This window comes from Staurois parvus, unplaced genomic scaffold (genome assembly GCF_062004578.1).
Source record: "Staurois parvus isolate SC_StPar_1 unplaced genomic scaffold, SC_StPar_1.0 ptg000879l, whole genome shotgun sequence".
In the NCBI taxonomy this organism is placed as follows: Eukaryota; Metazoa; Chordata; class Amphibia; order Anura; family Ranidae; genus Staurois; species Staurois parvus.
In genome coordinates, this window is record NW_028318675.1 from 1,240,352 (window position 1) to 1,266,258 (window position 25,907).

Consider the following 25,907-nt stretch of genomic DNA (forward strand, 5'->3'; position numbering starts at 1 on the left):
GGTGAATTCTGTTACTGGAACATACTGGACATTTTCTTTGGGGTTGGCATCCTGTTTGGGTCGGAGGGAGGATATTGGGGAAATGTCTTTCATGAAGTCTGGTCCCTGAATAGGAGTGACCTTGTTCGGGGACATGGCTATCTGGATAGAGGAGGGCTGTAACAATGTCCTCTTGGTATCTCAGGTAGGATAGGGATGGTTGTGTGCACTTACAGAAGATGACAGAAGAATTGTACGGGGATAACTGAAACAAGTAGATGACAACCTTTTTATACCAATAGATTGGTCTCCTGGGGGTGAAGTAGGGCTGTAACATTCAGTCATTCATACCCCCCCATGAACTGGTTCTAGTCATGTATGCACTTGGGGTTTTGGACAGGACCTTGTCTTGTATGAAGTTCCACCGAGGTGTCCTCATGGATTGAGGAAAGGATATAGACATCCCTTTTATCTCTCCACTTTAGGTCTAGTATCTCTTCAGTTCACAAACTGGCTGACTCTCCCCCTTTGGGTTTTGTGGCCCGTCTGCTGGGGATGTACTGGTCAATGCCCAGCCTTCCTGTGAAGTGGACGAGGGATATTGATCCACATAAATATTTATGCCGGGAGTAAACATTTCTGAAAACTTGCAAGAAAAAAAAATTGAGTGGCCAAATTTTTAACAGCTTGTCGTAATTTATTATTTTATTTCAGGTACTTATATAGCGCTGTAAATTTACGCAGCACTTTACATATATATTGTACATTCACATCAGTCCCTAACCCTCAAGGGGTGTACAATCTAAGGTCCCTAACTCACATTCATACATACACATACTAGGGACCATTTAGACAGGATCCAATTCACCTACCAGCATGTCTGTGAAGTGTGGAAGGAAACCGGAGTACCCAGATGAACCCACATAGGCACGGGGAGAGCATGCAAACTCCAGGCAGGTGGTGCCATGGTTGGGATTTGAACCCATGACCCAAGTACTGCCAGGCGGAAGTGCTAACCATTTAGCCACTGTGCTGCCCATAATTAGGATGATTTCAAGGAGGGCACCAGGTATTGTCATGTAAAAACCTCATTATCATCTCATAGCGTGTTCTGGGCATACAAGAAGAATAGATTGGCATGGGATGTATGGACTGAGTGGACCAGTAGGCACGGACTTCATTTTTTTGTCAGTCCCATATTCAATGTAAGTGCAAGAAAAGCTTTAATTTCCTCCACAGTGACAGTTTTCCACACAAATGGATGGACATACGATAAATTGGGATTGTTGGCAATGTATTGGCTGGCATACAGATTACATCGATCCACAATGTAATTCAGTAAATCATCATCAAAAAATAAATGAAAACAATAAATTGGGGTAACATTTTCCATTTCTATCTGAGGGTCTGGCCGCACTGTAAAGGGGGGATTGCAGGTTCTGCCGAATCAGTGGGCAGCCATGTGGGATTTAAAATCAAGTCTTAGAGGCTAGTGTGGGCCCTATGTCAATGTTGTGGATGGGACCCCTCGCTACTGGTTCCCGGCCTATCACCTGGGAGGGCTGCACTGCTTGTGCTAGACACTGCACCAGGATTTACAGCACTGCTGGTGGATGCCGGATCCTCCTCAGATCACTGGAATCTCTTTGTTGTGACTCTCCATCTCAGAATCCAATACTGACCCACTGCTTTCACCTGACTCCTACTCAGAATCTGGGTCTGGCAGTGAGAGCTCCCTGCTACTCTTGTCCCTCATACTCAGTATCTGGAGTATATTGTCCCCTCCAAGGCCGCGGTGCGATCCCACAATTTCTGCATATCTTGACGCACCAGGGACAATTCCATCCTCATCCCCTTCACCTCCCCAGTAAGGATCGCCACAGATGAGGCGCATGTAGTGACTGCAGAAATAATCCCTCTAAGTGTGGGATCAGGATTATCTTCAACAGGAGCCGCAGCCTGTGTCCCATGAGACTGGGATGGTGGGATACTCACTGAGGGACTGCAGGATGGGATCTCTCGATCTGCCAGTGCAAGAGGGATCAGAGTACAGCCTGCACAGTCTAAATTCGGATCAGTATCAGATTCCAGGATTGGACACTCTTACACTGTGACAAATGTTGATGGGAGACTGGTACACTGCGACAGATGTTGATGGAAGACTGGTACACTGTGACAAATGTTGATGGGACACTGTGACAGATGTTGATGGGAGACTGGTACACTGTGACAAATGTTGATGGGACACTGGTACACTGTGACAGATGTTGATGGGACACTGGTATACTGCAACAAATGTTGATGGGAGACTGGTACACTGCAACAGATGTTGATGGGAAACTGGTACACTGTGACAAATGTTGATGGGACACTGGTACACTGTGACAGATGTTGATGGGACACTGGTACACTGTGACAGATGTTGATGGGACACTGGTATACTGCAACAAATGTTGATGGGACACTGGTACACTGTGACAGATGTTGATGGGACACTGGTACACTGCAACAAATGTTGATGGGACACTGTGACAGATGTTGATGGGAAACTGGTATACTGCAACAAATGTTGATGGGACAGTGGTACACTGTGACTGCTGTTGATGGGAGACTGGTACACTGTAACAGATGTTGATTGGACACTGGTACACTGTGACAGGTGTTGATTGAACACTGGTACACTGTGACTGCTGTTGATTGGACACTGGTACACTGTGACAGGTGTTGATTGGACACAGTGAAACATGTGATAGATGTTGGTGCACACTAGGGACCCTGACTGGGTAACAAGCAGTAAATATGCTGTATAACTCACTAATCCCTGGCTTGCAGGCACAGATTTGCTGAGAAGGAGAAGCAGAGCTGATCAATTAAATACCGATCTGAGTTTACAGATAGCCCAATCACAGAGCCCATCTGCTGATCGGGGATACGCTGTGTCCAAGGGACACAGACACCCTGGGAGTACAGCACAGCACGGCCATGTGTCTGTGCTCCCCCATGTTCTGAGAGACATATGGGTACATCCACACAGGACGGAGCTTGTCCCACCTGGCCTATTATATGCAGTGTCCAGGTGAGAAGCCGATCATTAACACAGTGATTTCCTATGATGGCCAGCTCCATCTAGTGGTGATAATGCTGTATTTTCCTGAAATACCTTCATAAGGAAAGCCACTAGATGGATCTGATGATCAGAGGAAATCTCTGTGAATTGGAGCGACATTTTTCACAGAGGGGCGAATTCTGGTCACATTTAATAAACACAATATTAAAAATCGACCTCTAAGTTCTTGTGAAATCTCCCACCACAAATTGTACTCAGCCAATGACAGGTCAGGACTCCATTTTTATTCTTCTGCCATCAATGGCCAACCCGGTCCCACACTTCATCCATGTCTTTGGGGACCTCTGACCTCCTTATGGACTGTTTCTTCCATGATGAAGATCAGCCATGGAGTATATCTGAGGTGTATATCAGGGTGTGCTTCTTCCCCACATGAGAGCTGGGATGTCCAGCAACATTCATCTAGAAGACATTTCCCGCACTCAAGGCACTAATACACCTCCAGGGTTGTGTGGGATCCCTGATGTACAGGAAGACAGGACTTCAGTGAGGAACATTTCCCTCACTCAGGACAGGAAAGTGGCTTCTCCCCCACGTGAGATCTCTGATGTTTGTAAAGATTGGACTTGTCTGAAAAACATTTCCCACACTCAGGACAGGAGTAAGGCTTTTCCCCTGTGTGAGACCTCTGGTGTTTGACAAGAGCAGATTTTTGAACAAAACATTTCCCACACTCTGAACAGGAATATGGCTTCTCACCTGTGTGAGATCTCTGATGATTATAAAGACTGGATTTATCTGAAAAACATTTCCCACACTCCGAACAGTAATATACCTTCTCCCCTGTGTGAGATCTCTGATGTCTGTAAAGATTGGAGTTCTTTGAAAAACATTTCCCGCACTCAGAACAGAAATACGGCTTTTCCCCTGTATGAGATCTCTCATGTATAACAAGTTCTGATTTTTTAAAAAAACATTTCCCACACTCAGTACAGGAATACAGCTTCTCACCTGTGTGTATTCTCAGATGTCTAAATTGAGAAGACTTGTTTGAGAAACATTGCCCACATTCAGCACAGGAATACAGCTTGTCACCCATGTGAGATCTCTGATGTCTGTAAAGGTGTGACTTTGCTGAAAAACATTTCCCGCACTCAAGACAGGAATATGGCTTCTCACCTGTGTGAAGCCTCTGATGTGTTTGAAGATTAGACTTTTGTGAAAAACATTTCCCACACTCAGGACAGGAATACGGTTTTTCACCTGTGTGAGATCTTCTATGCACATTAAGTTCAGAGTTAGAATTGAAACATTTTCCGCACTCAGTACAGGAGAAGCTCTTCCCTGTTGGAAGGCCGGCCGGGTCCTGCACAGTCTGAGGATCCTCAGGATACGAGGAATCCGATGGTCCATCTACACTGGGTGGTGCCGGATGGACATTGGAGGGAGCCGGGTTTTCTCCTGGACTATACTGTGTGATGTCCTCATCTTCTACTTTCCAGTCTGGAGACAAAGTGAGACAATCCTCGGAGGTTTTCCTCATCTCCCGGCCATGGACTAAAATACAAAGACAAAGAGGATTACTAGACAGGAGCTGATTGGTTCCCCCAAACCAGGACTCCGCCCACATCAGGCAGCTTGGTCTCTGAGGAGCTTACAATTCCACCCTCAAGGGAACTAGGAAATGGCTCCTCTGATCTCCTACCAGGTCACTTCCTTATTCATGGACCTTAGTCAGAGAGTGAGGAAACAACCAGAACTGTCTTTTATAAGAGGGACAGTGATGAGGGGATTATAGGACGAGGGTCCCCACCCCCTCTATCACTCATCGCCATCTTCCCAACACAAGAAGTACTGCACTTCCTTATTTACTCCATGATTTAGTCATGAAGAACAGCGGGGCTGAGCCCCACCAGAGGTCAGAGAGTGAGGATGGGGGGAGAACAACCAAGATGAAGACTGGACTGATCCTTAAGACCACCATCATTGGGGTATTGACTCCACCCTCATTAAAAGTCTGTGCTCCAATCACATCATCCGATATAAAATGTCCAGCTGGTAGGAAATGGGTGTAACAATGAGAATCCATATTATGTGTAATTATAGCAGTGGGGGGAGGGGGGCAGAGCAGAAGTCAGGAGTATGTAATGTACATTATAAATTATACAGTGTAAGGGTTAGGACTCATAATATTGGTATTCAGTTATCTGTGGACTGTATCTGTTTACTGTAGACAAGTTGCAGAGATCCCACACCGCTGCCTCCCATCTCCTGAGACTGCACTCAGTGACTTGGGTCTGAGACTATACAGACATATCCCTCCACCCGGCACAGCCAGCAGACCACAGAGCAAGGAACCCTGGGAGAATTGTTCTGTCAGAGATCTTACTAGACCCGGGGAAGAAGATACAAGACACACACCCCAGGTGCCTAGGTCTAGTAATGTCTATGGTGAAAATGAACATTTTTCTGCCAGCTGAACCCCAGAACCTCCATAAATCCAGTCTAGAGACATAAATTGTGTCTGCAGCACAGAGAAGGAAGATTATCCGAGAGAAATCCAGGAATACAGGACGGGGAACACAGCTCAGGAAAGTGACCAGGGGATTACAGGCTGATATCACCCAGTCCCCGCCCTACTCTGGACCAATCAGTGAGCAGTATGGGTGGAGGAATGGATTTAGTGTTCATGACCCACCTGTGCTGATCTCTGTAGGAGTGTCCTCCTCTATAAATGTCCCCGTTATTCCATCCTCCTCCATAGACTGCTGATCATCCCTCACATACGCCTCTTCTTCTTCTGCTTTCACCTCAACTTTTATATCTATCAGATCTTCACCCTAAACCAAGTGAAGAAAAGAAAATATCATCTGTAAGACATAAGCGTTAATATTGTTACATCACATAAAAAAATCCACACATCATCTCCATGAGTCCATGCTCTGGATGCTTCATCCCACCAACCTTGTAACAGTGAGGGATGGTGTGATCTTCCTGTGTGGAATCCCGGGAATACAGAGGACGGGGACATCTCTCTGGTGGGTTCCTGTAGCTGGATGACTCCACCATGGTGTCCTGGTACAGATCTTTGTGTTCCTTTAGAAGCTCTGACTCCTCCATCCCCCCATCCTCATCCTCCTCCTCTTTTATCTCTTCTTTAACCTCAACTTTAGGATCTCTCAGGTTTCCACTCTGAATATATAATAAAATGACATCAATGGTAACAATGCAGATAATGTACAGATCCTAATGATACTATCAGTGATTGTTCCTCATCTACCTGATGATGGTGAGGGATGGTGTGACCTTCCTGTGTGGAATGCCGGGAATACAGAGGACGGGGACATCTCTCTGGTGGGTTCCCATGACTGGATCCATCTGTAGGAAACACACACACTGACTGAATCCATTGTTTCTATGTGTTTATCAGATGATGGGGGATCTAGGTGGATCCTCCGTACTGCTCTCTCCTTTACAATAAAGTCTCCTCTTACCCGGTGATGTGAGGGGCGGCTGATTGTCCATCATGACGTCCTTGTAGAGATCCTTGTGTCCTTCTAAATACTCCCACTCCTCCATGGAGAAATAGACAGTGACACCCTGACACCTTATAGGAACCTGACACACACAATGATACAGTCACCATCCAGACACATCCCTTGTCTGTTACTGGAGAATGTCCCAGAATTCCCGGCACCGCTCACCTCTCCTGTCAGCAGCTCAGTGATCTCTCTGGTGACTTCTAGAATCTTCTTCTTCTTTCTCTCTTCTATCAGGGAGGGAGGTGGAGGCAATGTGATGTCATATGATCTCCAGACTTCACAGGAGGAAAACTCTACATCTGAACACAAATAGTCACATCAAATGATATTCCCAGAATCCTCCTCACCTCTCCATTCAGGTCTGTGTTTTATTGAAGCCCCACTTCAGGACTTGGTATATGAACTCCGACATTATTACATAGAATGAAGGATCAACAGTTCTGCTTTGGTTGTGAGGATGCAAAGTGTCCACCCACATCCTAAGAGCATGGGTTAAAAGAAGAAAGAACTGGATGGAGGGACATTGGGAGGAGGAGCTGTGAGGTCAGTGTGATGTCATAGGATTCTCTGACTCTGGATGGAGGGACATTGGGGGAAGAGCTGTGAGGTCAGTGTGATGTCATAGGATTCTCTGACTCTGGATGGAGGGACATTGGGAGGAGGAGCTGTGAGGTCAGTGTGATGTCATAGGATTCTCTGACTCTGGATGGAGGGACATTGGGAGGAGGAGCTGTGAGGTCAGTGTGATGTCATAGGATTCTCTGACTCTGGATGGAGGGACATTGGGGGGAGGAGCTGTGAGGTCAGTGTGATGTCATAGGAATCTCCATAACCTCCATAGCCTTTACTGATCACATTTTAGAATGAATATCTGAGACTGGGATCATTATGGAGAAATATGCTTTCAGGACATTTACTACAAATGACATTTTTCTCTCTTTCTTCCTATTTGGATCTTATGAAACAAAGACATAGATATTCCAATCCCCCTAAATATCTCCCCATCCCCCGCCACTAATCAAAGTCATAAAATCCATTAGTATAGACTGATGAGGTGAGAAGGTGACACCTCTCCACAATGAGGAGAATGTTCCGGCCCAGGAAGTGGGGAATGTTCTGCCCCTGAAGGGGTTAATCTGGGTTCCCACACTATATATGTGTGTATCATCATCTGCTGGAGATAAAAGACGTCACAGTGACTATGGAGGAAGAGGACAGATGTGACGGTGGAGGAAGAGGACGGACATGACTATGGAGGAAGAGGACGGACATGACTATTAAGGAAGAGGACGGACATGACTATGGAGAAAGAGGATGGATATGACGGGGGGTTACTGGGTGTAAATAGAACATAACATCTTATTACCTCCTCTGCTTCCACTTCCAGCAATGTCTCCTCTCTACTTCCTGTCTGTGCCTGACATCACTTCCTGTCTGTACCTGACATCACTTCCTATCTGTCTTCCATAGAGACTTCCTGTCTGGGTAGAAGTGAGATCCCCACCTTGTGGAGCTCAGAGGAACTGCAGCCCCGAGAAGCATCTGGTAGTGTGACCCCGGCCTTGTGCTGGGTGTGTATGGACTGTAGATCCTTATAGAGGGGTCACCTCCACTCCCACCAAGGGGGACAGAAATATATGACTGCCTAGTCCAGCCTTTCTCAGCCAGGGGTCCTCCAAAGGTTTCTAGGGGCTCCTTCAGCAATGAACAATTCCTGTCTCTTAGTAACAAATGGCATCAATGATCTGTAAAATCCATTTCTTGGAATACATCACAGGACACGAAGCATCTTTATAAATCCTTCCTAACACTGTTATGCCCACCTACAGGTGATCGGACATTGGCAAACAATAGACAGGACGTCCCCTTGTAGAGCATATCTCCGACATTGGAAAGGTTTGCAACAAGCCATAGCCCCTAACAGGAGGGGACAGATCTCTGGGATTCCTGAGGGACTCCAAGAAATGGATTTTACAGGTAAACCAAAAAATGTCATTTTCTTTGTCGCACATCACAGGACACAGAACATCTTTTACATTCCTTACTAACAGGGATGTCCCACCTAGAACATGAGGGGAGGACAACAAGCCAACAGGTCCCAAAAACAACCAGAAATAGGAAAGAACCTCATGCAGCAGCCTGCAAAAACCAATGTGTCCAAAGGGAAGAGTCCTTAGTGACTCCAACATCCACCTGGTAACATCATAAAGAGTGCACCGAAGACCAGGTAGAGGCTTCACCAACATGATACACTGAAGGTAGGTAGTGTCATCCCTTATAAAGGGGGAACCTGTCCTTTCATACTGGAAACTGGAGCAACAAGCCGACAAATTCAGGGAATAAACATAGACATGGAAGCTGCGGGATCCTTCTATTCGGTCCTCAGGAGCCACAAAGAGAAATCCTGTTGCCAAATTGTGATTGTCAACTACAGGTAACCTGATAGACAAACAAATACCCAACGTGATAAAAACCTATTCCCCCAGTTACTGAGCCTGAGGGCAAAGGGAGGTAATACGCTGTCCCGGCTGAGATGAGGGTAAAGGAAGGTAATACGCTGTCCCGGCTGAGATGAGGACAAAGGGAGGTAATACACTGTCCTGGCTGAGATGAGGGTAAAGGGAGGTAATACGCTGTCCCGGCTGAGATGAGGGTAAAGGGAGGTAATACGCTGTCCCGGCTGAGATGGGGGTAAAGGGAGGCAATACGCCGTCCCGGCTGAGGGTAAAGGAAGGTAATACGCTGTCCCGGCTGAGATGAGCGTAAAGGGAGGTAATACGCTGTCCCGGCTGAGATGAGGGTAAAGGAAGGTAATACGCCGTCCCGGCTGAGATGAGGGTAAAGGAAGGTAATACGCTGTCCTGGCTGAGATGAGGGTAAAGGGAGGTAATATGCTGTCCCGGCTGAGATGAGGGTAAAGGGAGGTAATACACTGTCCCGGCTGAGATGAGGGTAAAGGGAGGTAATACGTTGTCCCGGCTGAGATGAGGGTAAAGGAAGGTAATACTCTGTCCCGGCTGAGATGAGGGTAAAGGAAGGTAATACGCTGTCCCGGCTGAGATGAGGGTAAAGGGAGGTAATACGCTGTCCCAGCTGAGATGAGGGTAAAGGAAGGTAATACGCTGTCCCAGCTGAGATGAGGATAAAGGAAGGTAATATGCCGTCCCGGCTGAGATGAGGGTAAAGGAAGGTAATACATTGTCCCGGCTGAGATGAGGGTAAAGGAAGGTAATACTCTGTCCCGGCTGAGATGGGGGTAAAGGAAGGTAATACTCTGTCCCGGCTGAGATGAGGGTAAAGGAAGGTAATACTCTGTCCCGGCTGAGATGAGGGTAAAGGAAGGTAATACGCTGTCCCAGCTGAGATGAGGGTAAAGGAAGGTAATACGCTGTCCCGGCTGAGATGAGGGTAAAGGAAGGTAATACGCTGTCCCAGCTGAGATGAGGGTAAAGGAAGGTAATACGCTGTCCCGGCTGAGATGAGGGTAAAGGGAGGTAATACTCTGTCCCGGCTGAGATGAGGGTAAAGGAAGGTAATACGCTGTCCCAGCTGAGATGAGGGTAAAGGAAGGTAATACGCTGTCCCAGCTGAGATGAGGGTAAAGGAAGGTAATACGCTGTCCCAGCTGAGATGAGGATAAAGGAAGGTAATACGCCGTCCCGGCTGAGATGAGGGTAAAGGAAGGTAATACGCTGTCCCGGCTGAGATGAGGGTAAAGGGAGGTAATACGCTGTTCCGGCTGAGATGAGGGTAAAGGAAGGTAATACACTGTCCCGGCTGAGATGAGGGTAAAGGAAGGAAATACGCTGTCCCGGCTGAGATGAGGGTAAAGGGAGGTAATACGCTGTCCCGGCTGAGATGAGGGTAAAGGAAGGTAATACGCTGTCCCGGCTGAGATGAGGGTAAAGGAAGGTAATACGCTGTCCCGGCTGAGATGAGGGTAAAGGGAGGTAATACGCTGTTCCGGCTGAGATGAGGGTAAAGGAAGGTAATACACTGTCCCGGCTGAGATGAGGGTAAAGGAAGGAAATATGCTGTCCCGGCTGAGATGAGGGTAAAGGGAGGTAATACGCTGTCCCGGCTGAGATGAGGGTAAAGGAAGGTAATACGCTGTCCCGGCTGAGATGAGGGTAAAGGGAGGTGATACGCTGTCCCGGCTGAGATGAGGGTAAAGGGAGGTAATACGCTGTCCCGGCTGAGATGGAAAGGTACAAACCCCTTTAGATAAAAATAATAAATAAAAAGCTAAGGTAAAAAAGCCATCTTTGTGAAAGAACAAAGGGAACAAAAGGAAAGTCCTGAATGGGTTTAAACAGAGAATTCTGTAAAAACAGAAAGAGATCCCATAGAAACAATGACAGGCTGACCGGAGGAACAACATACATGACATCTAGTACCAACGCATGCAACTAGAAAGTGTAATGCAATCAGCCCCTGAAAGAAGAGACTGCCAAGGCTGAAATCTGACTCTTGGTTATACACAAGGCCAGGCACACATTCACCCCCCACACCAAGAAGGAAACCAAGACACGGACCAAAACAAGGAGGAAACCTCTTAGGTCAGCAAAACACAAAATATGATTGTAAGGACCTGCGGGAAGTCTCCCTAATTTAGAATTCCTAACCTTCAAAAGAGCAGAAACAACAAAAGGCCTATCTACATCTGTCTCTCAAAACCTTTTTGGCTGCAATAGTCAATCCAGTATGCCCACTGACACCATAAGGCTGGAAAAATCAGTCTTTGTAACAGCAGGGCTTGACTATCTGGAGATCCGAGGACTTGTGTAGAATCAAAGAAAAAACATGAAGAATGAAGTAAGGAGGGGAACAGTTCCAAAATTCTAAGGCCTGGTTCACACTGCAATAAACAGCTGCCGGAGGTCTTTACCGCTCAGCCTTTGGGCTGGGAACATTTACCTTGCCGTACCATCTGGTAGCCCAGTAAATGAGGTTTTCCTAGATCACAGATGATGAGTGTAGACCGTATAGTAAGAACATACCCAAATCCACGGCACCGCTCCAACCTGTACCCCCTAATGACCACGGACCATCCAGGTGATAGTACTTGTACCCCGTTTCTTCTCCAGCATGAAATCATGAATAGGAACAAAAAAGATGAAAAGCTGCACTCTGCAATTAATAATTGTAATTAGCTCCCTCTTAATATTTCATTCTGTTGATGATGAAATAACTCCATACACATGATCTCCACCTGATAAACCAAACTCCCGAAATATGTTTCACCCAAATGGGCTCGCTCACATAGAGTAGGGTTAGGGCCACTCTATCCTTGTGAACGAGCCCATTGGGGTGACACACAGAATAAAATATGAAGAATGGTCTGATTACGGAGTGTGACTCTTCATCTTCTTGTAGACGGTATAGTCACAGATGAGAACACAGGAGACCAAGTCCATATCTCATGCTTCCTAATTTATAGAAATAATGATGTGGGCTCTAACCCTATCCAATCACCTCTGGGGGGTGTTCCCTCCTCAGCCCTGGGGTTGGTTCTGTCTTCTGAAGGTGCCATGGGCTACATGGACCCACCGTTTCTGGTGTCTGGGTTGGTGATGTGATTTCCAACACCATTGCTTCAGTCTGATCTCAACATATTCATTCACAGCATGGCTGTCATGAGCAGACCCCATAGAACCATGTTAGGGACCCTCTGGGATTCTGTACTCCAGAAACATACCATTTTATATAAGAAGGACAATCCTTTTCAGCCAGTGGGGAGCCCAATGTGCACAAATCTCTTCTCCCCACTGGGGTCGTAGTCAGCACATTATAATATTTCCTTTGAGGCTCAGTGAGGTGACAGATCATTCATCTGTATCTATGTCTACAGGGATGTCAGATCATTATTGCCATCTAGGTGTTCATTCCTCCAATCTTCACACTCCAGAGCCGACTATTCAGATTTTTATATTGGAACCATTTGTCTTCTACTGACCACTAAATGAAGAGAACACTGTATCTGTAATACTGAACATTGAATTCCAGGAATATCTGTCATATCATGCCACCTTTACAGGGTATGTTACATCCAACCATTGCTGGTGTCCTCCATGTCTATGGTCACCTTACAGAGAGTATCTGAGATATGTTCCAGAAGGTCCTGCCAACATTCCATACCAGATCCTTATCTGAGCATGCTGGCCAGGCCAGGAAAAGGGTGGGGAGGGGGTGTATTTCCTCCCTTTTGGACCATACCAGGTGACATGACTTCAACATGGATAAGGGGGGGGGGGGTAACTTGGACAATGGTTTCTTCCTCTTACATATAACTGTATTTATTCACAAAAACGCAAATTGTAAAGAAACAAAATTATAAAAAGTGTCCTATACTGTACATCAATGTCAATCATGAAGTCCAATGCCCTCCTAAAGAAAAAAATCTGATCTAATATGAGGATAAGGGGCCATTTCTCAACCGGAGTTCATTGTATCCATATAACAGATATGTGACAGGACTAAATCTGCAATTACATTTTACTGCAAAATCAAAGGTGACAAAATTGTTCTTCCCCAAGCAGTCATATATTTCTGTCCCCCTTGGTGGGAGTGGAGGTGACCCCTCTATAAGGATCTACAGTCCATACACACCCAGCACAAGGCCGGGTCACACCACCAGATGCTTCTCGGGGCTGCAGTTCCGCTGAGCTCCACAAGGTGGGGATCTCTCTTCTACCCAGACAGGAAGTCTCTATGGAAGAAAGACAGGAAGTGATGTCAGGTACAGACAGGCTGTAGAGAGGAGACACTGCTAGAAGTGGCAGCAGAGGAGGTAATAAGATGTTATGTTCTATTTACACCCAATAACCCCCCATCATGTCCGTCCTCTTCCTCCATAGTCATGTCTGTCCTCTTCCTCCATAGTCATGTCTGTCCTCTTCCTCCATAGTCATGTCCGTCCTCTTCCTCCATAGTCACTGTGATGTCTTTTATCTTCAGCAGATGATGATACACACATATATATTACTAACCTACTAAGTGACATATCGGCATGGATGTCACTCTTCCTCAAATTCAATCTTTACAAAACTGAGCTCTTAGTATTCCCCCCAGCCTGTGCCCCCTCCCCCGACTTCTCCATCAAGATCAATAATACAACCATCAGTCCCTCCCCTCATGCCAGGGTACTAGGTGTAATCCTAGACTCCCATCTGTCCTTTCAGTCCCAAATCCAATCACTGTCCAAATCTTGTAGACTTCACCTCCGCAACATCTCCAAGATACGCCCGTTCCTAACCTCGGAAACCACTAAGCAACTTATTCACTCCCTTGTTATATCTCGCCTTGACTATTGTAACTCCCTCCTCATTGGCCGACCTCATCGCAGGCTATCCCCTCTTCAGTCTATCATGAATGCTGCTGCCAGACTCATCCACCTTACTAACCGTTCTGTATCTGCCACCCCTCTCTGCCAATCCCTCCACTGGCCTCCACTCAGTGTCCTCCACCCCTCTCTGCCAATCCCTCCACTGGCCTCCATTCAGTGTCCTCCATCCCTCTCTGCCAATCCCTCCACTGGCCTCCACTCAGTGTCCTCCACCCCTCTCTGCCAATCCCTCCACTGGCCTCCACTCAGTGTCCTCCACCCCTCTCTGCCAATCCCTCCACTGCCCTCCACTCAGTGTCCTCCACCCCTCTCTGCCAATCCCTCCACTGGCCTCCCTTCAGTGTCCTCCACCCCTCTCTGCCAATCCCTCCACTGGCCTCCCTTCAGTGTCCTCCACCCCTCTCTGCCAATCCCTCCACTGGCCTCCACTCAGTGTCCTCCACCCCTCTCTGCCAATCCCTCCACTGGCCTCCCTTCAGTGTCCTCCAACTCTCTCTGCCAATTCCTCTACTGGCCTCCACTTAGTGTCCTCCACCCCTCTCTGCCAATCCCTCCACTGGCTTCCCATTGCCCAAAGGATAAAATTCAAAACATTAACAATAACGTATGAAGCCATTTATAACTCCGCCCCAAATTACATCACCAATCTTATCTCTAAATATCACCCAAACCGTATTCTACGCTCCTTGCAAGACCTCCTACTCTCTAGCTCCCTTGTCTCCTCCTCCCATGCTCATTGCCAGGACTTCTCCAGAGCTTCCCCCATCCTTTAGAACTCTCTACCCCAATTTATCAGACTATCACCTACTCGGTTCACTTTAGGCAATCTTTGAAAACCTCTCTCTTCAGGGAAGCCTCTCCTGCCCTCAGCTAATACTGGAATCTTCTACTCTTCCAACCAATCCATCCCCCACAGTTACTACCTTTTGTACCATTAGCCCCTCCCTCCTAGATTGTAAGCTCCAAGGATCAGGCCCTCCTATCCCTCTTGTATTGAACTGTATTGTTGCTGTATTGTCTCCCGTTATATTGTAAAGCGCTGAGCAAACTGTTGGCGCCATAAATCCTGTATAATAATAATATAGTGTGGGAACCCAGATGAACCCCTTCAGGGGGAGGAGTTGATGATAATATATTTGCTCCCAAAGCTGGCCTACATGGTTCAGTTTTATCGTTCAGCCAGCGGGATGACCATAATATCTGAAGCGATTCCCCCATCCACACATTGGAGGTGGATGGGGGAATCCTCCCCGCTGCACTCTTGTATTCTGACAATGGGGGGACTCCTCCGCTCTCAGAATACACAGATCAGCACTGAAGCTATTGGCTGCAGCCGCTGGGGGAGTGGCTTTTATCCGGCAGTGGCCACACATGGATGGAAATGTGAGCGATCCCTGCTGAACCAGCTGAATTTCCATGGATCTATGGTCACCTTCAGTGACTTCCTCCCCTCCCCCTCATCTCCTTCATGATGGAAGTCATGCTGAGATCATCTCCCATTGGCTGAGCAATATTCTCATTTGTCTCTCAGCTCCTTCTTGCTATTCCTCGTCCTGCCTGTTGTTTCCTTGGATTGATTTTCTGTGTAGTGACCTCGGCTTGGTCTCTTGGATGCGCTCGTCTGTTGCTTGCCCTGACCTTTCTCCTGATTCCTGGATCTCCTCCTCATCTCTCCTCCATATCCTCTTACACAGCTTTTCTCCACACCTGCAGTGACCCTGGGGGGAGGAAACTTGGCACCAGCACGCCGCCAAATCCATCCCCACCATTAGGGGCTCTGGAGACAATTGTCTGCTATTTACACTCCGTTCCTCCGCACGTCACCTGATCACATGACAGCTTACTTCCACAGATTCCGGACAGATTTCTGGATGGTAAAGATCAAAGGTCACTCTTCAGTTTAGGAGAGGTAGGACGCACCCAGGAACAAGGATTTGGTTTGCATGGGAGCCTCATATAGAGGACCCCTCAAATCTCCCCATCCAAATGTCCCTCCATCCAGAGTCTATATGTCCTATGACATCACACTGATATCACAGCTCCTCCTCCCAATGTCCCTCCATCCAGAGTCAGAGAATCCTATGACATCACACTGACCTCACAGTTCCTCCTCCCAATGTCCCTCCAACCAGAGTCAGAGAATCCTATGACATCGCACCGACCTCACGGCTCCTCCTCCCAATGTCCCTCCATCCAGAGTCAGAGAATCCTATGACATCGCACCGACCTCATGGCTCCTCCTCCCAATGTCCCTCCATCCAGAGTCAGAGAATCCTATGACATCGCACCGACCTCACAGCTCCTCATCCCAATGTCCCTCCATTCAGAGTCAGAGAATACTATGACATCACACCGACCTCACAGCTCCTCCCCCAATGTCCCTCCATCCAGAGTCAGAGAATCCTATGACATCACACTGACCTCACAGCTCCTCCTCCCAATGTCCCTCCATCTGACATTTTTCTGATGCTCTTAGGATGTGGGGGCCCCTTGGTATCCTCACATGTAAAGTGGGACTGTTGGTCCTGCATTGTATGTAATGACATCAGAATGCTGCAACAAGCCTATACCCTGCGTAGTGTGGGGGTTCTGTGGGGGGGAATTATACCTCAGCCTGAAGTGGGGCTTTAATAAAATGGAGACCTGAATGGAGAGGTGAGGAGGATTCTGGGAATATCATTTGATGTGACTATTTGTGTTCAGATGTAGAGTTTTCCTCCTGTGAAGTCTGGAGATCATATGACATCACATTGCCTCCACCTCCCTCCCTGATAGAAGAGAGAAAGAAGAAGAAGATTCTAGAAGTCACCAGAGAGATCACTGAGCTGCTGACAGGAGAGGTGAGCGGTGCCGGGAATTCTGGGACATTCTCCAGTAACAGACAAGGGATGTGTCTGGATGGTGACTGTATCATTGTGTGTGTCAGGTTCCTATAAGGTGTCAGGGTGTCACTGTCTATTTCTCCATGGAGGAGTGGGAGTATTTAGAAGGACACAAGGATCTCTACAAGGACGTCATGATGGACAATCAGCCGCCCCTCACATCACCGGGTAAGAGGAGACTTTATTGTAAAGGAGAGAGCAGTACGGAGGATCCACCTAGATCCCCCATCATCTGATAAACACATAGAAACAATGGATTCAGTCAGTGTGTGTGTTTCCTACAGATGGATCCAGTCATGGGAACCCACCAGAGAGATGTCCCCGTCCTCTGTATTCCCGGGATTCCACACAGGAAGGTCACACCATCCCTCACCATCATCAGGTAGATGATGACAATTATTGGTAGTTGTGATTTATACACAGCATGTTTGTTACAATGAATGTTTTATTATATCTTTCAGAGTGGAATCCTCGGGGATGATAATATTGATGTTAAAGAAGAGTATAAAGAGGAGGATGAGGAGTATGGAGTGATGGAGGAGTTTTCAGAAGGACACAAGGAAATGATGGAGCCACCTAATACCAGGAACCCACCAGAGAGATGTCCCCGTCCTCTGTATTCCCGGGATTCCACACTGGAAGGTCACACCATCCCTCACCATCATCAGGTAGATGAGGAACAATCACTGATAGTATCATTAGGATCTGTACATTGGAAAAAAATGTACAAAGCGAGTGCCATCCAGTCAGCAGCTAAGCACTGAAGGTAACCAACATAAACCTTACAATAGAATAAATAAAATAGTGCAGCGCTAAAATAATGATTCAGATGAAAGGGAGGTAAAAATAAACAATAAATAATAAAATTTGATGTAAATAAACAATATATGTGACCACACTTAAAAAATTCAAATGGAGACTAGTTATCAGCTTAGCACAAAGGTAACTAGATAAAACCTTTAAATGAACATAAAGTATATAAGTGCAGTACTCACAATTGATAAAATTAAATATGCGTAAAGATCATATAAATAAATAAATATGACATATAGTTCGTATCAGTGACTGAAAATATACAACTATAAGTATATGGGGCAAATAATTTGTGTCAGTGACTAGATAGAGCCCATATAGTCCCAAAAGCTTCAATTGGTGCTTGTGCTCGTGGAAACAGAAGAAATGCGCACTCACCAGACACACAATATTAGTGCGTCTTATATCTTATATCCTGGTGTCATCAAGGTAGTCATCTGAGCCAGTTGTGGAAAAAGGCTTCCTCTCAAGGTGGATGGGTCCCAGGACTTTAAATGTTGATGATCCAGGGGTGTCCAGAGTTCCCCTTAAGGGATAGGTGGGTGCAGCTCACAAGGGTTAACTGGAGGCTCCCTCTCTGGAGGTAATGGACTGGTACTGGGTGTCGTCCCCGAATAAAGATGGCCACCGGAGCTCCATGATGCTCTGATGGCGTGACATCACGGCGTGACTTGGCTCCTCCTTACACGTTACGTGCACACGCACATCATCAGAGGAAGATACCATTGGCGCCATGACGTGACATAAGGCTTTAAATAGGCAGAATGGCGCATGCGTATCAAGCCGGCGACATTTTGCTGAAGCCTAAACAGATTGCTTACTCTCGTACGCTGATGCGCCATTTTACTAGAGGTTTTTTATATAGATAAAAAGAGTATGTACATTTGTTCGCTTATGCGGTATATTACCTTAAATTCTAAATGTCAAAAGAGTATAATATATTAAAAACTCCTAATATATTGAAATATATTGGTGATGCAGGTGTGTTAATGCTTTATATGATTAGATAAACCATTTCAGATGTCAAAGGTATAGCACTTATATGAGTGTTGGAAGTGATTGCTGTTCATTAAATTTTATTGATCAACTGTTGTATATTAATATCGATAAAGGATATAATTAATAATTAATAAGTAAAAGAAGAAAAAAAATTGTATAACAATATCAGCAAAATCATAATAAAAAAATAATAAAGTCAAATAATGATACCATTAAAACACCTATTGTATTCAAATAATAAAATAATTTAAATATATACTGGTGTCCATTATAGTAAAATTATAAATAATTATATAAAAAAAAATTTTTTAGAACAAGAAATGGACTTTAAAAGGATTTGGCAAAAGATCCGATGAGTGTTAACGAATGTACTAAGACTGAAATCACATATGATATGAATATAACCGTATTGTAAGAATAATACACAAGAATTAAAATATTTATGCTAAAAGTACACATTAAAGAATGTTCAAATGAAATTAACTATTATCGATAAAACAATTAACATCTAACTCAATATTGAGTCCTGCCGGGTGCAGGGTACCTAACTCGTAAATTTGTTTGGTTTCCAGTTGGGATACTGCCCGAGTCTTATATGTCCCTCTCCAGTGCGGGATGATAATATCTATCCCTATAAACATAAGTGAGGAGGGATCTCTCTTCTGATATCGCCTATAATGTAAGGAGAGGGAATGCTCCTTATATCCTTTTTTAATATTATAAATGTGTTCCGGAGACGGTCCCTCAACCTTCTCGTGGTACGACCCACATACTGTTTGGAGCATTCTAATAGACTACATATTTCCTATTACAGCCGATGAATTTGTCACTCTATATTATATGTCTTATTAGTTTGATTAGAAAGATATCTGGTTATTATTTTCTTTCTAGTATCATTAGGATCTGTACATTATCTGCATTGTTACCATTGATGGCATTTTTATTATATATTCAGAGTGGAAACCTGAGAGATCCTAAAGTTGAGGTTAAAGAAGAGATAAAAGAGGAGGAGGATGAGGATGGGGGGATGGAGGAGTCAGAACTTCTAAAGGAACACAAAGATCTGTACCAGAACATCATGGTGGAGTCATCCAGCTACAGGAACCCACCAGAGAGATGTCCCCGTCCTCTGTATTCCCAGAATTCCACACAGGAAGGTCACACCATCCCTCACTATTACAAGGTTGGTGGGATGGAGCATCTAGAACATGAACTTGTGGAGACAAAGTGTTGATTTTTTATGTGATGTCACAATCATAAATCTTACATTTTACAGATGATATTCTCTCTCATTTCCTTGATTTAGAGTGGAGATCCAATCGATATAGAATTTGAGGTGAAAGCAGAAGAAGAAGAGGCGTATGTGAGGGATGATCAGCAGTCTATGGAGGAGGATGGAATAATGAGGCTAATTATAGAGGAGGACACTCCTACAGAGATCAGCACAGGTGGGTCATGAACACTAAATCCATTCCTCCACCCATACTGCTCACTGATTGGTCCAGATGTCAGGGCAGGGCTGTGGAACGGACAGGTAGGCCTAGTGGCAGGGTAACGTACTGGCTGACGACAACCACCACCAACAGACCGAAGTCCCTCAGGGCGCGGAGTCTAAGTCCCAGGCTGCCCTTCACCAGGGCCCCTGATGGTGGGGATGGACTTGACACAGCCAGGAACCAGGTCGCGGCCCCCGAGACACCCCGGCTACAGTAATGGCCTCCGCCAATGGCTTATAGCTGATAAGAATGGTACAGAACAGTAGACAGAGAATCACAGGTCATGGGCCGGGTTCAGCAACGGAAGGTCAAATCAAAGGAAAACACAGAGAATGGTCTAGTCACAAGCCGAGCCAGATTCCAGGAGAGTCACGAGAGTATACACAGAGCTGTAGCAAGACCAAGACACAAGTGCAAAGAGCATGTGCGGATCACAGGCTTATATGTACTCAGTCACACCCCTCTGGGGGATGGACCTCAGAGACCTGAAGGCATAAAAGACTCCCACCATGCTCAGCAGAAATCCAAGATGGATGCCAGCACATGGAGTAACATAACCTCTGGAAAAAGGTAGGACCTTGACAGTACCTCCTCCTCAAGGGCCCCTCCCTTTCCGCGCCTCAACAAAAGGTTTCTGAGGAAAGCGGGTATGAAAAGCACAGAGGAGGGCAGGAGCATGGACATCTGCGGAAGGAACCCAGGAACGCTCCTCGGGACCATAACCACGCCAATGAACCAGGAACTGTAATTGGCCATGCACCAATCGAGAGTCCAGGATCCGGCTCACCTTATACTCCTCATGACCGTCAACCCGAATGGGACGGGGCCGAGGCAGAGAGGTAGTGAAGCGATTGCAGATCAGAGGTTTTAACAGTGATACATGAAAGATATTGGAGATCCGCATCCCAGGCGGAAGGGCAAGGGCATAGGCCACCGGATTCACCTTGCGGAGAATGCGAAAAGGACCGACAAAACGGGGAGCTAGTTTGGGTGTGGGCACCCAAAGATTGAGGCTACGAGTAGACAACCACACCCGATCGCCGACCTGGTATGAAGGAGCGGGCAACCGTCTGCGATCAGCCTGGAACTTCTGATGCTGAGCCGAGTCCCTCAAGGCCCTCTGGATCTGCCCCCATGAAGATGGTTCTCCACAGCTGGAATGTCCTGTGGTGAGAACCTCTCAGGTAATACCGCGGGTTGGTACCCATAGTTGGCCATGAAGGGAGACATCCCGGAGGAGGAGTTGACCGCCGAGTTCCTGGCAAACTCTGCCCAAGGCAGGAGATCGGCCCAATCATCCTGATGGTCCGAGATATAACATCGAAGGAATTGTTCTAAGGCCTGATTGGAACGCTCCGCAGCCCCATTGGACTATGGGTGGTAGGCTGAAGAAAAGGAGAGACTAATACAAAACTGGGAGCAGAAGGCGCGCCAGAACCTGGACACGAACTGACTCCCGCGGTCCGAGACAATCACCTTGGGCAACCCATGCAGGCGAAAAATCTCCCTGGAAAAGACCGTGGCCAGTTCTTGCGCTGTTGGTAATCTCCTGAGTGGAATACAATGGCACATTTTGGAAAAACGATCGACGACCATGAGAATGACCGTATGACCCCGAGACACAGGGAGGTCTACAATAAAGTCCATGCCCAGGTGTGACCAAGGATGCTCCCCATTGGGAATGGGTTGCAGAAGACCCATTGGAAGATGCCGTGGAGATTTATTCTGGGCACAGATCGAACATGCCGCTACATAAGAGGCGATGTCGGCACGGAGAGTTGGCCACCAGAACAACCGAGAGACGACCCAAGACAACTGGTTCCTCCCCGGATGCCCGGCAGTTTTGGAGTTATGGTAGGTACGCAGCAGACGGGTGCGCAACCCCTTGGGTACAAAACATCTACCCTCCGGTCTCTCGGGAGGAGCGTCAGTTTGAGCCGCCAAAATCTGCTCCCCAAGGGGAGAAGTCAGACTGGTGCGAATGGCAGCCAGGATCTGATCCGGAGGTATGACCGAGGTTGGCTCAGAGTCCTCCCTGGACAACTCAGAGTATTGCCGTGATAATGCATCAGCCCTGACATTCTTGGAACCAGGCAAATAGGAGACCACAGAGTTGAACCGCGACAAGAACAAGGCCCATTTGGCCTGACGGGGTGTCAATCTTTTGGCCTCCGAAAGATAAGTCAGGTTCTTATGATCGGTAAGAATGAGGACCGGAACCGCGGAGCCCTCGAGCAGGTGCCTCCATTCCTTGAGAGCCAGAATGATTGCCAACAACTCCCTATCTCCAATCTGGTAGTTGCACTCTGCAGAGGAAAGCTTCCTGGAGTAGAACCCAAAGGGAAGTAGGGGTCCATCGGGCGACTGACGTTGAGACAGGAGAGCCCCTACTCCCGTCTCGGATGCATCAACCTCAAGGACGAAGGGCAATCCAGGATTGGGATGAGACAGTATCGGAGCCGAAGCAAAGGCGGATTTCAGAGCCTCGAAAGCTACGATGGCCTCGGATGGCCACTCGTGAGGATTACTGCCCTTCTTGGTTAGGTCTGAAAGAGGCTTTGCCAGCGTGGAGGAGTTCCTGATGAACTTCCGATAGTAGTTGGCGAAACCCAAAAAGCGCTGAATGGGCCAAAGACCATTGGGACGAGGCCACTGCAGAACCGCCGCAACCTTCTGAGGGTCCATGGAGAATCCCTCCGCAGAAATGATGTAGCCCAAAAAGGCAACTTGGGATCGATGGAATTCGCACTTCTCAAGTTTACAAAAAAGTTTGTTCTCACGTAATCGTTGCAGCACCTGCTTGACATCCTGGATATGGGACTCCATGGAGGCAGAGTAAACCAGGATGTCATCCAAGTAAACTACCACGCACTGCTGCAACAAGTCACAAAGTACATCATTTATGAATTCCTGAAAAACTGCGGGCGCGTTACACAACCCGAAGGGCATCACCAGGTATTCGTAGTGACCGGTTCTGGTGTTAAACGCGGTCTTCCACTCATCCCCCTGTTTGATCCATACGAGGTTGTACACAGCCCTAAGGTCAAGTTTGGTAAAGACTGTTGCTCCCTTAAGACGGTCGAACAACTCAGTAATCAAGGGAATCGGGTAGGCATTCTTAGTGGTGATTCGATTGAGACCCCTATAATCGATGCAAGGCCTCATTTCACCACCTTTCTTCTTTACAAAGAAAAAGCCCGCTCCTGCTGGGGAAGTAGACTTACAAATGTGCCCCCGGGAAAGCGCATCCGCAACGTACTCCTCCATGGCCTTATTCTCCGCAACTGAGAGAGGATACACCCTGCCACGCAGAGGAGTGGCACCAGCGCGTACCTTATCAAACACGTCCTGGTACTCCCCATAATCGGTGGGCAATGCAGAGTCCGAGGAGGCACACAACACCTTAACCAGCCCACGGATGCACCCGGCCCACACTGTGGAGACCACGAGAGAATCTCGGCCGTTCGCCAATTAAAGGTTGGATTGTGCGTCTGGAGCCAGGGATACCCCAAAACCACCGAATAGTGCGGAGAAGAAATCACCTGGAAACAGGCCAACTCCCTGTGAACAGCCCCAATCGCTACTTCAACTGGCATGGTCTCGTGGGTAACCTGCGGTGGTTGCAGGGGCCTGCCATCTATCGCCTCGAGAACCAATGGGGTAACTCGAGCCTGCAGGGGAATGGAGTGCTGGGCAGCAAATGAGCTGTCCATAAACAACCCGCCGGCCCCAGAATGTACCAACGCCGGGGCCATCACCGAGCCCTCCGCCCAAGAGAGGACAACGGTGATCAGTGGTTTATCTCTGCGGAACGCCGGGGACGAGGAGACTCCACCCAAGATCTGTCCCCGACAGGATCTCAGGTGCGAGCGTTTCCCAGACGGACCGGACAGGACTGCTGAAAGTGCCCACCAAGTCCACAGTACAGGCAGCGACTCTCCCGACGCCGAGTGGCCCGCTCTCCCTCGGAAAGGCGAGCAAACCCCAGCTGCATGGGCTCACCACCAGACAATCTATCCCCAGGAGGCATGGGAGGAGAGGGAGGAACGGGTGGGACAGAAAACAGGTGCCAGTCGATTGGAAGGCCTCCACAGGCGTTCCTTGAGTGAAGGCCTCTCCCTGAGCCTGGTATCAATCAGGATCAGGAAGGAAATTAGTGCCTCCAGCTCCACAGGCAATTCCTTGGCTGCGATCTCATCCTTCAATGCATCAGAAAGACCCTGAGAAAACGCAGCCACCAGAGCCTCATTGTTCCAACCCACCTCTGCCACCAGGGTACGAAACTCTATGGCGTACTCGGCAACGGTCCGTGACCCCTGATGCATAGACATGAGCAGCTTGGCAGCCGAGGTGGAGCGAGCCGGTACGTCGAATACCCTACGGAAGGCATCGACAAAACCGGAAAACTCATGAATCACCGGGTCATTCCTCTCCCATAAGGGATTTGCCCAGGCCAAGGCCTTGTCTGAGAGTAGCGATATTAGGAAACCCACCTTTGACCTCTCAGTCGGAAAAGCGTGGGGTATTAATTCGAAGTAAATCCCAACCTGGTTGAGGAACCCACGACACCTACTCGGCTCACCCCCAAAGCGCTGTGGAAGAGGGGCTGAACCAGTCATACCTCTGGGCACCGCAGCAGCCGTGGCGGTAGGCGCAACAAGCGGAACAGCAGCGGGAGCGACCACCGGAGTGACAACCGGCCTAATAGCACCAGGAGTAAGGTGCGTGCAAGCAGAGTTTGCAACGCCTGAGCGAACTGATCCAACAGGAGATCCTGTTGATCCAGTCTGGCGACCAACATTGGAAGCGAAGGCGTACCTGCACCGTCGGGATTCATGGCACTTGTGTAATGTCAGGGCAGGGCTGTGGAACGGACAGGTAGGCCTAGTGGCAGGGTAACGCACTGGCTGGCGACAACCACCACCAACAGACCGAAGTCCCTCAGGGCGCGGAGTCTAAGTCCCAGGCTGACCTTCACCAGGGCCCCTGATGGTGGGGATGGACTTGATGCAGCCAGGAACAAAGTCGCGGCCCCCGAGACACCCCGGCTGCAGTAATGGCCGCCGCCAATGGCATGTAGTCAGGCAGGCCGGGTCGACAACAACGGGACAAAACGGTACAGAACAGTAGACAGAGAATCACAGGTCACGGGCCGGGTTCAGTACCGGAAGGTCAGATCGAAGGAAAACACAGAGAATGGTCTTAGTCACAAGCTGAGTCAGATACCAGAAGAGTCACGAGAGTATACACAGAGCTATAGCAAGACAAAGACACAAGACACAAGTGCAAAGAGCATGTGCGGATCACAGGCTTATATGTGCTCAGCCACACCCCTCTGGGGGATGGACCTCAGAGACCTGAAGGCATAAAAGCTTCCCACCATGCTCAGCAGAAATCCAAGATGGATGCCAGCACATGGAGTAATATAACCTCTGGGAAAAGGTAGGACCTTAACACCAGAGTAGGGCGGGGACTGGGTGATATCAGCCTGTAATCCCCTGGTCACTTTCCTGAGCTGTGTTCCCCGTCCTGTATTCCTGGATTTCTCTCGGATAATCTTCCTTCTCTGTGCTGCAGACACAATTTATGTATCTAGACTGGATTTATGGAGGTTCTGGGGATCAGCTGGCAGAAAAATGTTTTTCAGCACAAGCGATACTAGACCTAGGCACCTGGGGTGTGTGTCTTGGGTGTCCTTCCCCATGCCCAGATCTAGTTATATTTCTGACAGAATATTTCTCCCAGGGTTCCTTGCTCTGTGGTCTGCTGGCTGTGCCGGGTGGA

The 25,907-nt window shown here is 47.7% G+C and overlaps 1 pseudogene; it reads right to left on the bottom strand.

Annotated features, from left to right (window-relative positions):
• Positions 1–655: 655 nt before the first annotated feature.
• The window catches only part of LOC149443028 (uncharacterized), a 38,493-nt pseudogene continuing 13,241 nt past the window's right edge, over positions 656–25,907 (bottom strand).